The following is a 13,948-nucleotide window of genomic DNA, read 5'->3' on the forward strand; positions in this document are numbered from 1 at the left end:
TTTTGTATATGATGTTAGAGAATTTCTAATTTCAGTCTTTTACAGGTAGCTGTCCAGTTTTCCCAGCACCACTTGTTGAAGAGACTGTCTTTTCTCCATTATATGTTCCTGCCTCCTTTGTCATAGAGTAATTGACCATAAGTGTGTGGGTTTATTTCTGGACTTTCTATCCTGTTTCATTGATCTATGTGTCTTTTTTTGTGCTAGTACCACACTGTTTTGATTACTGTAGCTTTATAGTATAGTCTGAAGTCAGGGAGCATGAAGTCATGCTCCTATCTCCATTCTCCTTTTTCAAATCTGTTTTGGCAATTTGGGGTCTTTTGTGTTTTCATACAAATTTTAACATTTTTTTTTTTTTGTTCCAGTTCTGTGAAAAATGTCGTTGGTAATTTGATAGGGATTGCATTGATTCTGTATATTGCCTTGGGCAGTATGGCCATTTAAAAAATATTGATTCTTCCAATCCAAGAACATGGTATATCCTTCCATCTGTTTGTCATCTTCAATATCTTTCGTCAATGTCATATAGTTTTTGGAGTGCAGGTCCTTTGCCTCCTTGGGTAGGTTTATTCCCAGGTATTTTATCCTTTTTGGTGTGATGGTAAATGGGATTGTTTCCTCAATTTATTTTTCTGCTATTTCATTGTTAGTGTATAGAAATGCAACTAATTTCTGTATATTGATTTTGTATCCTGCAACTTAGTAAATTTATTGATGAGTTCTAGTAGTTTTCTGGTTGCTTCTTTAGGGTTTTCTATGTATAGTATCATGTCATCCACGAACAGTGACAGTTTTACTTCTTCTTTTCTGATTTGGACTCCCTTCATTTCTTCTTCTTCTCTGATTGCTATGGCTAGGACTTCCAAAACTATGTTGAATAAAAGTGGCAAGAGTGGGCATCCTTGTCTTGTTCCTGATCTTAGAGGAAATGCTTTCAGCTTTTCATCATTGAGTATGATGTTAGCTGTGGGTTTGTCATATATGGCCTTTATTATGTTGAGGTTTGTTCTGTTTACGCCCACCTTCTGGAGAGTTTTTTATCATAAACGAATATTGAATTTTATCAAAAGTTTTTTCTGCATCTATTGAGATGATCATATGGTTTTTATTCTTCAGTTTGTTAATGTGGTGTATCACATTGATTGATTTTCAGATATTGAAAAAGCCTTGCACCCCTGGGATAAATCCCACTTGGTCATAGTGTATGGTCTTTTTAATTCATTGTTGGAGTTGATTTGCTAGTATTTTGCTGAGGATTTTTGCCTCTATGTTCATAAGTGATATTGGCCTGTAATTTTCTTTTTTTGTGTGATAACTTTGTCTGGTTTTGGTATCAGGGTGATAGCGGCCTGAGTTTGGAAGTGTTCCTTCCTCTGTAATTTTTTGGAATAGTTTCAGAAGGGTAGGTGTTAACTCTTCTCTAAATGGTAGAATTCGCCTGTAAAGTCATCTAGTCTTGAACTGTTGTTTGTTGGGAGTTTTGATTTAGTTAGTTGAAAGTTGCTGATTTAGTTTCAGTACAGGTAATTGGTCTATTCATATTTTCTATTTCTTCTTGATTCAGTCTTGGCAAATTGTACCTTTCTAAGAAATTGTCCATTTCTTCTAGGTTGTCCTTCTTGTTGGCGTATAGTTGCTTATAGTAGTCTCTTATGATCCCTTGTATTTCTGTGGTGTCAGTTGTGACTTCCTTTTTCATTTCTGATTTTATTAATTTGAGCCCCCTTCCTTTTTTTCTTGATGAGTCTGACCAAGTGTTTATCAATTTTGTTTATCTTTTCAAATAACCAACTTTTAGTTTCATTGACCTCGTCTATTGTTTTAAGTCTCTGTCTCACTTATTTCTGCTCTGATTTTTATGATTTCTTTTCTTCTACTAACTTCGGAGTTGGTTTGTTCTTCTTTCTCCAGCTGTTTTAGGTATAAGGTTAGGTTGTTTATTTGATATTTTTCTTGTTTTCTGAGGTGGGCTTGTATAACTACTATAAACTTCCCTCTTAGAACTGATTTTGCTACATCCCAGAGGTTTTGGGTTGTTGTGTTTTCATTTTCATTTGTCTCAAAGTACTTTTAGATTTCCTCTTTGATTTCTCAGTGGTCCATTGGTTGTTTAGTAGCATATTGTTTAGCCTCCACGTGTTTGCAGTTTCTGTAGTTTTTACCTTGTAGTCTAACCGTGTAGTGCTGTGGCCCAAAAAGATGCTTGGTATAATTTCAGTTTCTTAAATTTACTGAGGCTTGCCTTGTGGGCCAACATGTGGTTGATTCTGGAGAATGTTCCATGGGCACCTGAAAAGAACATGTATTCTGTCATTTTTGAATGGAATGCTCTATAAATATCAGTTAAGTCCATCTGGTCTAATGTGTCATTTAGGCCCTGTATTTCCTTATTGATTTTCTGTCTGGGTGATCTGTCCATTGATGTAAGTAGGGTGTTAAAGTACCCCACTATTATTGTGTTATTGTCAATTTCTCTTTTTATGTCTGTTAACAATTGCTTTATATATTGAGGTGCTCCTGTGTTGGGTGTTTATATACTTATAATTGTTATGTCTTCTTCTTGGATTGATTCCTTGAGCATTATGTAGTGTCCTTCTTTTCCCCTTCTAACAGTGTTTATTTTAAAATCTATTTTATCTGACATAAGTATTGCTACTCCAGCTTTCTTTTGGTTTTCATTTACATGGAATATTTTTTCCATCCCCTCACTTTCAGCCTGCATGTGTCTCTAGCTCTGAAGTGGGTCTCTTGTACACAGCATATATATGGTTCCTGTTTTTGTATCCATTCAGCCAGTCTATGTCTTTTGGCTGGAGCATTTAATCCATTTACATTTAAGGTAATTGTCAATACATATGTTCTTATTGCCATTTTGCTAATTTTTTTTAGTTTGCTTTGTAGGTCTTTTTTTTTTTTTTTTTTTTTTTCTCTTTCTTCTTTTTGTTCTGTTCTTGTGGTTTGATGACTAAAGAAGCTCCTTTAACATTTGTTATAAAGCTGGTTTGGAGGTGTGGAATTCTTCTAGCTTTTGTTTACCTGTGAAGCTTTTGATTTCTCCATCAAATTTGAATGACAGCCTTGCTGAATAGAGTATTCTTGATTGTAAATTTTTCCCTTTCATCACTTCAAATATATCATGCCACTCCCTTCTGGCCTTTAGAGTTTCTGCTGAAAAATCAGCTGATAACTTCATAGGCGTTCCCTTGTACATTATTTGTTGCTTTTCTCTTGCTGATTTTAACATTTTCTCCTTATTCTTAATTTTTGTCAGTTTGATTCCTGTGTGCCTCAGTGTGTTTCTTTTTGGGTTAATCCTGTATGGAACTCTCTGCACTTCCTGGCCTTGGGTGACTGTTTCCTAAGTTAGGGACATTTTTGGCTATTATCTCTTTGAATAATTTCTGAGGTCCTTTCTTGTCTCTCTTCTCTTTCTGGGATCTCATGTGTCTCTTGAAAGAATATGTTCACAGTCTTATTATCCCCAGGTCTGTTTTGTATGAAATATTTTCAGCTTTGCTGCTCCATGCTAAAGAAATTCTTGCAAGGCAAATATTGACAATGGATTTGTGTTATACAATCTACATGAAGTAACACAGAGAAGAGTCATTTGCAAGCCAGCTATTGATAAATTTATTTTTTTTTTTTTGGCTAACTAAGGATGATAATGATTTTTGACACTCAGTTCACATTAGAAGATAGCAGTAGGGCCACAACTGATTTAATAGGTTTGTATGAACCCCTGAAGCTAAAACACCACAACACTACAACACAGACTGCTGTTAGCTTTATTTACCTCATTAGGCCATTGAAATGTGGGTTTTCCCAATGGAAGCTTGAGTTGTGCATCTGAGGTACAAGAGATTACATAGTTGGTCAGCCTGGGCTTGCCTCATAAACACAACATTAGAAAAATGCTTATGAAATGCTATGGAGGTTGGGGTCCCACAGAAGCCAGCCCCCAGATATAAGTGTTCATTTGGAAGGTGATCACAGGAAGCCTCTGTAGGGGAGGGGAGGAGCGGGATAAAGAAAGGAAGTTTGCTGCCTTAGCTTGGGTCCTCCAAGAAAGACAGGATTAGACATGAAAGAGATATATTGGGAAACCCCTTGTGAGGCTAAAAATGTAGATGGAGCTGCAGTTATCACCTCCATGCAGCAGAAAGAAGGAAGAAGGCTGGGGTGGGAAAGTCTTAGACAGTGCTGCAGTTCTAAGGAAGTTTTGGCAAAGTCAGTGGCAAGTTCCTGAGTCATAATCAGCAGTTAAAGGAGCTCAGTGTCTCCCAAGACTGAGCCTGCCTCAGTTTCCCTGCTGGGCTGAGACCCTGGCAGCACACAGCCCATGGGAAGCACAGATCTGAGTCCAACATGGTGATGGATTTCTGAGTGCATTAGCAGGACGTGGGTCTTCCATACTCTCTGGGGTCAGAGATCTAAGAGGGTCATTTTCATAAGCAGCACAAAATACAGTTCCAAGTGGGAGGACGGGGTTAAAAAGCAGGTTACAGACGTGGGAAAATAGAGTTTAAAACTACTGGTGAATTCCAGGAGATTGTGCAGAACACACATCAGAGATGTCACATCTAAGGGGAGAGGAAGCTGGGGTATTTATCGGCTCTGAGTTATGTCCTAGGTATTAACTCCCCAGCACTTTCTACCTTGCCCTGCACAAAGGCTAAGCCCGCTCCTGAAAGGCTCACAGAAAGCCCTCAGGAAGAAAGCCCTCGTTGCTTGTCGTGGGAATTAAGAAGCTGTCTCTTTGCACAAAGTGAGGGGATTCAGGTGGATACTGGAAGTGTCCTGTGTGTCCCGACTCAGACAAGAAAACCAGAATGTGCACACATTACATAATCTGCCCTGGGCATATCATCTGACTGAACATCCTGCAATGTCTTCATCCCAGCAGGGTCAGCCCAGGACTCTGGGCAGTGCCTGCTGGTCAAGGAGCCAACAGAGTTCAGAGCCACGACTCCAGTCACAGCGGGGCAACCGTCACTTCACAATGTGTAAAGTCACCGGGCAGCCAATCCTATAGAATAACGCATGAGGGGGAAAGCTCCCAATCAGTGCCTTTCGCAGGGTCTGTCCAGGAGGGCAGGTGCACACTTGAGCATCACTAATCAATCACACATCTCATTCAGGCCAGGCCTAAACACAGCTTCATTCCAAGCATCCTCTACTGAGCTACCCGTGGTGGCGCAGGAGCTAATATCATTTAGGTATATATACACACACTCAGTTGGAAAGGAAAGTTTTTCCTCTACCCTTCTAGGTTTTTTGACTGATCTAATTATCAAACTGACGTAAGACAGGTTAACAGGAGAGTAAAAAAAAACAAATTTAATTACATACATACAGGGACCCCACAAGGACGATGAGGCCCAGAGACAAGTCAGTAATCGAGGCTTATGTGCCGCTGTGAGCTGTACATAAGGGGCTTGGCACTTCACAGGGGAGGAGGGTGATGATTCACGGGATGATAAGAAAAGCGAATCTTTGGTCATTAGATCTTTGTCCTGAAGTGGCGACGGCTCATTCCAGTAAAAACTCCCTCTTGGTAATGGCTCTCTTTCTGGGTCAGGCCCCCTATCTGAATTCTTTTAGGTAGTTTAAGGTCAAAGATTGTTTTTGTTTTTGTTTTGTGTTATTTTTGAATCTGCGGGGTCTTGATGGACTTCATCGCAAAATAGTCTGCAGGTCAAAGTGGCACATTCTGGGAAGACTTGCCCTGGAACCCCCTTCGAGATCCTTAGGTAAGTCTCATATATGTATTTATACATATGTTTTGCATATATACAGTGTCTATTATAGGTATCTATATGTCTTTTAGGTACGTATATAAGGTATATATATATCTCTTCATTTTACATATTTCAGATATTTGTATATATTTTAGATATATATATCTCTTTTAAGTATATATATCTATTTTTATATATATTATAACATGTATTGTATACATGCTATCAAATATATATCTTTATACATAGTACACATTACATATATTATTATATTATATATATAATACATACATTAGTTTGAGGACTATACCAAAATAGGCTGTGGCCAGATTTGGCTTGGGAGTCGTAGTTTGCCAATGCTTGCTCTAAATTATGAAAGTTATTTTTAAATACTCTGGTCAGTAGAAAGTAATGGGAATGGATTTCTGGTGCAGGAGGGAGGCAGCAACGTGGGATGTTGTGCACCTGCGGTGATTGAGGATGCTAAGGGTTCTCATGGAGCAGGCCTGGCCGCGTCTTCACTGAGAGCCCCATAGAAAGAGGGGGTGTGATTGGCCAGCACCATCCTCGGGGGTGTGTATTTCTATTGTAATTAGCATGAAAATGGAAATGTTAGAAGCCAGCGTCCAGAGACCCAGGTGCCAAGGACTTAACCTTGCCAGTTGTTTTGTCTTTCCCTGTTGGTTTCTCTTTGGCGATGTCAGTGGCAAAACCACTATAAGATGTGCATTCTTGTCGTCAGGGCAGGAAAGAAGACAAAGGCAGAGAAGAGCTTGTCTCCCTCCACCTCCAGGCTCTGATGGGGCGGAGCCACAGCACAGAGGGAAGGCTGAGTCCCAGGAGTCAGCTGAGATCGAAACCAGACAGCGGAGACTGGGCTTTGGAGATGGCTTGGGGGGCTGGAGGTAAGAAGATGAATTTCTTCTCCCTAGTGCCAGAAAGGAGTCCAGGTCTGATTCAAAGACTGTACAGAAAAAAAGAGCACCCAAAAATTCTGTAGCTCCAAGGATGGTGCCCTGAACAGAGAAGGACTAGGGTCTCTCTCCCTTTCTCCCTCTCTCAATATGATTCACAAAGAAGCAAGTCCTGCACGTGCACAGTGCTTACAGAGCGTTGGTGTTGTTATGCTCCACTTACTTTGTAAGGCTGCTCTTTTGGAAAATTGGTTTTGCTCACATACTTGAAGACAGGTAAAAATATTCTTTTGGAAAACTACAGAAGTTCTAAATAGATTCAAGAGGTTTTCAAGAGCACTTCAGGCCACTGCAGCCAGCACGCGTGCTGGTATCAGTGCTGGAGAACCCTCTTCATAACGTCTTCACAGCTAGTCCAACACAGTCTTTTCCCCTTTTCACTCTGGACGGGGCTGAAAGAAACAGAAATGAAGATGGGTCAGACTGTTGGGCATATTCTCAGCAGCCAGGTGCTTTAGTGTGGAAATGACTTTCTTTTAAAATTAAAAAAAAAAAAAAAAAAGAAAAAGAAAAGGAGGGACAAAAAGACAGAACTGGCTTAGAAGACATCTGAAAATCATGATACTTCGTTTGTTGGAATCTACCTCCAGTGCCACCAAGCTGAGAACTCAGACTGAGAGATGACTTCAGTCGCCTTCATCCAGGAAGAGTTCACTGAGGAGAAGTGTTGAAAGAGGGGGTTGTCACATGTCCCCAGGGTGGGGATTCCCAAAGGCAGTATGAACTTCCAGGGCATGAAACATCTGTATTAAATTAAGTTCTAACACAGTGATAAAAGCCAGTGTTTGCCAGCCATTGTCTATTGGGTATTACTCATCTCATTATCAATTAATGAATTGAAATGATTCATTTCCATTAGTGTATGTGAATAATTTAGAGACGTTGTCCCAAAGTAGAAGTTTCCAGTCTTCGCCTTTCTCTGCTCTTCCTTCTTTTTTTCTGTAATAGTTTAATTAGAGTTGTCAGAAGCTACCTGGTTTTAAATAGAAAGGGATTTACTACAGGGAGGTAGATTTTACAAAACCATTGAGAGGACAGCAACAGGGCCCTTGGCTGAGGACTCCCAGACAGGCCTCCCAAAGCAGCTGCTTCCTGGCCACGATCAGGAAGCCACACACCCTTCCCCTGGCCCCCAGGCCACACAGGCTCTGAGCTGATCTGGGGTCAGGAAGCCACCATCACACTCTTACCTCCAAGAACATGTAACTTTGCCTGTGATCCTTCCTGATAAATAGGCCCCTCAGCCCCACCTCTCTAGAACCACACTTCCCCAGAGAAACATAGAAGGGAAGAAGGAGCTAGCTGGCTCACTGCTGCCTTCCAAGTACCACAGGTATCTCCTAGAATTAATTTGGTTCCCTAAGGTGCAAGGGAGTCTTTCAAATGCAGGCATTATCTTTCCAACCTCTAGCAGTATGGCCATCAGAAGTGGAATGAAGTGGAGTGGAGTGGGCCAGACTGGAAAGTCTGCTCCACCCTCCTTTCTTGCCCAGTATCTTCATCTAGAGAACTTTTTTCATACTAAAGTAGAAATGACTGATGGCAGTCCCAGTGTTACTCTTTTCCAGGTAGGTCTATAGGAACTAAAGATAAAAAAATGGTAGGACTTTTTATTAAGTGAAAAGATGGCAAGTTTCAGGATACTTACAAAATTATACCATCTTAGGAAAACAATGTGTGTGGGCATGCATGTGTGTTTGTGCATTTATGTGTGTTTGTGCATTTATGTGTGTTTGTGCATGTATGTGCACACACATATACACGTACAAAACACATATGCTTTACAAGGTTATATGCGTATCTGCATACATAAATAAAACTCTAATATAGAAAAGGTCTAGAAGGATACACACCTCACACGTTAACAATGATTAACACTGGATGTGGGAATAAGGGGCAATGTGAAGAGACAATGATTGATTTTCATAGCTTTGTTATGTTTTCAAGTCTTATAAAGAATCTGAGGGGGAGGGTAGAGCTCAGTGGTAGAGTGCATGCTTAACACTCACAAGGTCTTGGGTTCAATCCCCAGTAACTCTGTAAATAAATAATAAACCTAATTACCTCTCCCTCTCAAAAAAACCCTAAATATATATACTTAAAAAAAGAATCTATACGACTTTTTGTACTATTTTCATATTAAAAAGTCTTGAAACCATATCATCTGGGAAGAGCTGTGGCAGGGTCTTCTGGGGTGGTGATCTGTAGGGTACCCACATACATAAAGACTCACTACACTATTTATATGAAAGGTTTGCACAGTTTACTATATGTGATACATTCTTCAGTGAAACAAAGTTTAAAACGAACAGACAAGTGATTTAAGTGAAATAGTAAAAGAACAACCTCAGAGCCTTGCCAGGTATGAAAGAACATGGAGCAGCCACATCTGAACCACAGCGAGTCACGTGGTTTCCCAGAGACTCACTTTGCTCATCTGAAAACCATGCATTAAAATAGTAGCTACCCCTGTACTACAGTGAGAATCAAATGAGTTCATTGACACAAACTGCTCATGGAATGCCAGGCACATAGTAGCCGCTGTGGAAAGGGCCCCGATCTTGTCCATCGGAGTAAGTGTATTCGCTTCCTAGGGTGACTGTAACAATTTACCACAAATTGGGTGGCACAAACCAACAGAAGTGTATTCTCTCACAATTCAAGAGTCCAGAATCCAAAATCATAGTGTCAGCAGGGTTGGTTCCTTGGGAAGATTCTGGAGAACCTCTCCATGTCTCTCAGTTTCAGTGGCAGCTGGCCACCCTCAGTGGTCCCTGCCATTCCTTGGCTGGTGGACGCATCACTCCAGTCTCCACCTACATCTTCACATGAGCTTCTTCCCCGGGTGTCTGTCTCCCTGTGCATCCCCTCCTCTTCTTGTAAGGACACTAGTTAGTGGGTTTAAGGCTCACCTTAATCTAATGTGACCTCATCTTGACCTATTACATCTTACGTCCAAATAAGGTCACATTCTGTGCTTCCAGGCAGACCTGAGTTTGGGGGAGACACTATCCAACCCCCTGCAGTAAGGTATCATTACTCAGAGCTAATAAACCCTTAACAGGCAGGACAGGGCAGTGTCTCATTCTCCCAAGAGGCTGCCTGCAATCAGAATCCCTGACTACCCAATATCTGTAGCCTCCTATTTTATTATTTTTAATAAAAAATAAAGTGCCAAGTGCGGATAAATCACAGAACTCCTATGGCTATGCTCCAGCCTGTTGTCCCGACAGCAAGATCATCTGGCGGGGAAAAAAATGCCAACTTCTCCCCACAATCAATAATAAGCAAATGTTATGAATCTCCCAAGTCTTGGGTAAACTTGCTGTTTGTTTCCCTTGATTTAATAGGCAAGACTGGCCTCTGCGATACTTCAGGCTGCTTTTTCAATGTGCCACTAGAGGGAGAGAAGGTTGTATGTTTGTTTTTGAAGCGCAAATTGTGGGGTAATGAGGCTTTCCTTCTGCAGTGACTGCAAGGATGAGCTCCGGTGTGTGACTGCAGGGTAATTTCATCTCACTGTTGGCGATGCATACCGCACTGCAGATCAAAGGGAAGTAGCATAAATCACAGGCTGTGTGCCTATTAAAAGCATATTGTTTGGACAGAGGTGGGACTTTGTAACAATTCAAATGCTTTCTTTACTCACTGAAGTTCACATGCTATCTTTAAAATCGGACTTTCACAAAGTGAGGATGGGCATGGCCTTACACACAGAATGGCTTCCAAAAAGAACGATGGTGTAGCAATTTAAGGAGATGGAAGATGCAATCCAAAAGCTCCACCATTTGCTGTTAGGAGTCCAAGGTATGATCTCTCAGCTTTGTTTTTATGCAGACTGGGGTACCAGGCGAGCCAAGCAGTGATCCAGTAATATAATAGCAATAAAGAGCATCACTTAGGTCATTAATCCTGCACCAGTGCTTTACGTATATTAACTCGTTTAACCTTCACAACAACCTTTTAAAATAGTTATTATGTTATTACCCTCATCTTACAGATGAGGAAACTGAGGCCCATGTTTACAAAGGTGGTGAGCACCAAAGCTGACCGACTGCAGGGTCTGGACTCTTGGCCACGATGCTCTGCAGCCTTCCAAGGTGAACTTACGTGGGCCAAAGTCCCACCCAGATGCTTTCATAATGTACTGCATCACAGCACACCTACGGAAATTACTGAAATTAAAAAAGAAACAGGGGGGAGGGTAGAGCTCTGTGGTAGAGTGCATGCTTAGCATGTATGAGGTCCTGGGTTCAATCGCTGGCACCTCCGTTAAAAGAAATAATAATAAAAATATATTAAAATATTAAAACAAAAACAAAACCTGACAATGCCAAGTGCCACCAAGGATGTGGAGCAACGGGAACGCTCATGCAGTACTGGTGATGCTGCACAATGACTCAGCCCCTGAGAAAACGATTTGGGCATTTCTCTTGCAAAGTTAGATAAATAGTCAGCACACAAAACAGAAATCCCATCTCTAAGTACGTACCCATTAAAAATAAAAACTTATGTCCACACAAAAACCCGTAAGTGAATATTTATAGCTGCTGTATTTGTGTTCACCCTAGAAACTAGAAGCTAGAAAGAATCTAAATGTCCCTCAATTGGTGAATGAAAAAAACTATTATACATCCACATAAAAAAACACCACTCAGCAACAAAAAGGAATGGACTTCCACACAAACATGGATGAATCTCATAGGAATTATGCTGAATTAAACATGCCAGACTCAAAAAGCTACATTCTATGTGAGCTCATTTATATGATATTCTGGGAAAGACAAAATTATAAGAATAGAAAATGCTCAGTGATTGCCAAGAGCTAGAGGTGGGGGAAGCATTGATGGGGCAGTGGGAGGGGATTTGGAGCGATGATGGGGCTATTCTGTATCTTGATTGCACGGCAAGTATCACAACTATATTAGTTTGTCCAAACTCATCGACCCACACACTAGAAAGGATGAGTTTTTCTGAATGTAAAATTAAAGGTAAAAAAACCACAGTAAACAGTAAGGGCAGAATTCGAATTCAGATTGACCACAACACGCTGCCTTTTCCAACATGCCCCAGATGCGTAAACTTGGGAATGCTCCTAACAGTTCTTTGCACCACTTTCCTTATCTGCAAAATGGAGACCATAATACCTAAACCACAGGGTTACTACAAGATCATGTAAGAGTCAGCATCCAGAAAACGAAAGGCACACAAGGTATTTTAACAGAGAGAACGTAATCACCCAGTTATTGGAGGAAAGCAAAAGGAGACATTGAGGTAGTAACTGCAGGAAGCAGTTGCCTCCTTTGGGCCAGAGGAACAAAGGGAAGAAATCAGGGTTCTGAGAGAATCTGGAAACAAGGAGGAGGAGCCCTGTGGAGCTAGACGCAGACCCTTAAAGAACCACACAGCTGTGGCTGGTCCTTCTAAGGGGATGTGAGGCTTGTTCCGGGAGAGTGGGATGAAGTTGAAAACCAGAGCCAATGAAATCCACTGGGGAAAGTGCTCTGGTGGAACCATGCTGACAGGGATAGCAGCAAAAGAGGAACGATGAAGTCCCCCTGCCCCTGCACTACCAAGTCCCACTTCCGGCCTTCCAGTCTCCCTTAGAGCCTCCTCTCAGCAGCACCTGCCCGGAAGCCAGCTGACAGGGAGCCATGCAGTTCGCAAGGCTCTGCATCCAAAGGCAGAGCATGGAAGGGTGGGTCCAGAGCAGCGGCAACTCCAAGAGGCATGGACTCAGCACCCATTCACTCATTCATTCATTCACCAAATATTTGTTGAGGGTCAGGTACTCAGTTAGGCAAAGCTCCCATCCCTGAGGAGCTAAAGCTAAATAAGAAAAAATACAGGAAGCTAAGCAGGGGTCTTCCTATGTACATTAGGTCGGGCGTCACAGTCCAATACAGTAGTGTGTCCCTGGGGAAGTCATCTCCTCCTGGTGTCAAATGCTTGGAGCAGTAAAGCTAGCACATGATCACTCTGTGCGACATCGAGACTCAGGCCTGGGGAAAGAAAGTTTTCTGTGTGCTCTCCTGAAATCCCTGGGTCACTCCAGAGACAGGCAGGGTCTGACAACTTAAGTTGCCTAGAAGGAGTCCTACATGGAGTTGTCAACACATCAAATCTTGTTGGCCAGATTTCTCTAGGATGCCAAGTGGTCAAGCCTCTCCTGGATTCTCCCTAGTTCCTTAAAAAAAAAAAAAAAAGTCAGCCTAAAAGGCCCAGAGCCCATTTTTAAAACAAAGATGAAGTTCAGTTGCCGCTTGCCTATTACAGACACAGATCCCCGTGTTTCTATGAAGGTATTGGTTTGACTCAGTTACCCAGCTTCACTGCTGTCTTGATTGCTCCAGCTGACTTATTACTCCTGTACGCAAAGTGTCTTCTGGCTTAGCAGCCCCTCTTAAACTCAGAAGACCTTGTTCCCCATCCCAGTGAATTGCCTTCCAACTGAAGCCTGTCTCAGACTCTGCTTTTAAGACACTTGACCTAAGACATGAGTTATTTCTATTAATTCCCAAAGTGGATCCTTGTACATGCCCCCAAAGCAGTCAGGTGCAGTCACCACCTGCGGCTGGTGGGCCTCCTCCCGTAGTGTCTCCACACAAAGGATGACATCACCAGACGTGCTTAGAGTCTACAATCCTCCGGGAGCTGGGCTGTCTGCAGGAGGCTGGGGGCAGGTGCATGGAAGGGCGGTCCTGGAAGGGCGAAATAGGCGTCCATCCTGCATGATGTGCTTCCATCCTCCGTGGCTTTGGAATTGCCATCAGCCTAACACGTTAGGCCAAATCAAACTGGTTAGGTTCTCGTGTCGAAGCCAAAGACTTAACTGTCAAGGGCTGGGCTGCTTGAGCAGATGTGCTCCACCTGGCTCCAAGTTCAGTTTTTGCAGGATGGAGTCTTTCTCAGAGCTGGCTCAGGAGGTCTGCTGATGGGTGGGGCTGTGTTCCCACCTTGTATTTTGTCTGGCCTGAGGCTTCCCTGCAGGCTGTTGGGTGGGGCTCGGTCTTGGTGCTAATGATCCAATCAAGATGTCAGCCTCCAGGAAAGCTCATGTAGGTGAACATTCCCAGAATGTCTGCCACCAGCTTTTATGTCCCTGAGTGAGCCACAGCCATCCCCTATGTCCCCAGGAGACCTTCCACTGTAGAGAAGTCGTTCCCTGCAGGGGAAAGAACATGAATTTTGCAGCTGGTTCTGATGCAAATAGTAGCTTACGGGTCATCTTAG

Source organism: Camelus bactrianus, chromosome 19 (assembly GCF_048773025.1).
Source record: "Camelus bactrianus isolate YW-2024 breed Bactrian camel chromosome 19, ASM4877302v1, whole genome shotgun sequence".
Lineage (NCBI taxonomy): Eukaryota > Metazoa > Chordata > Mammalia > Artiodactyla > Camelidae > Camelus > Camelus bactrianus.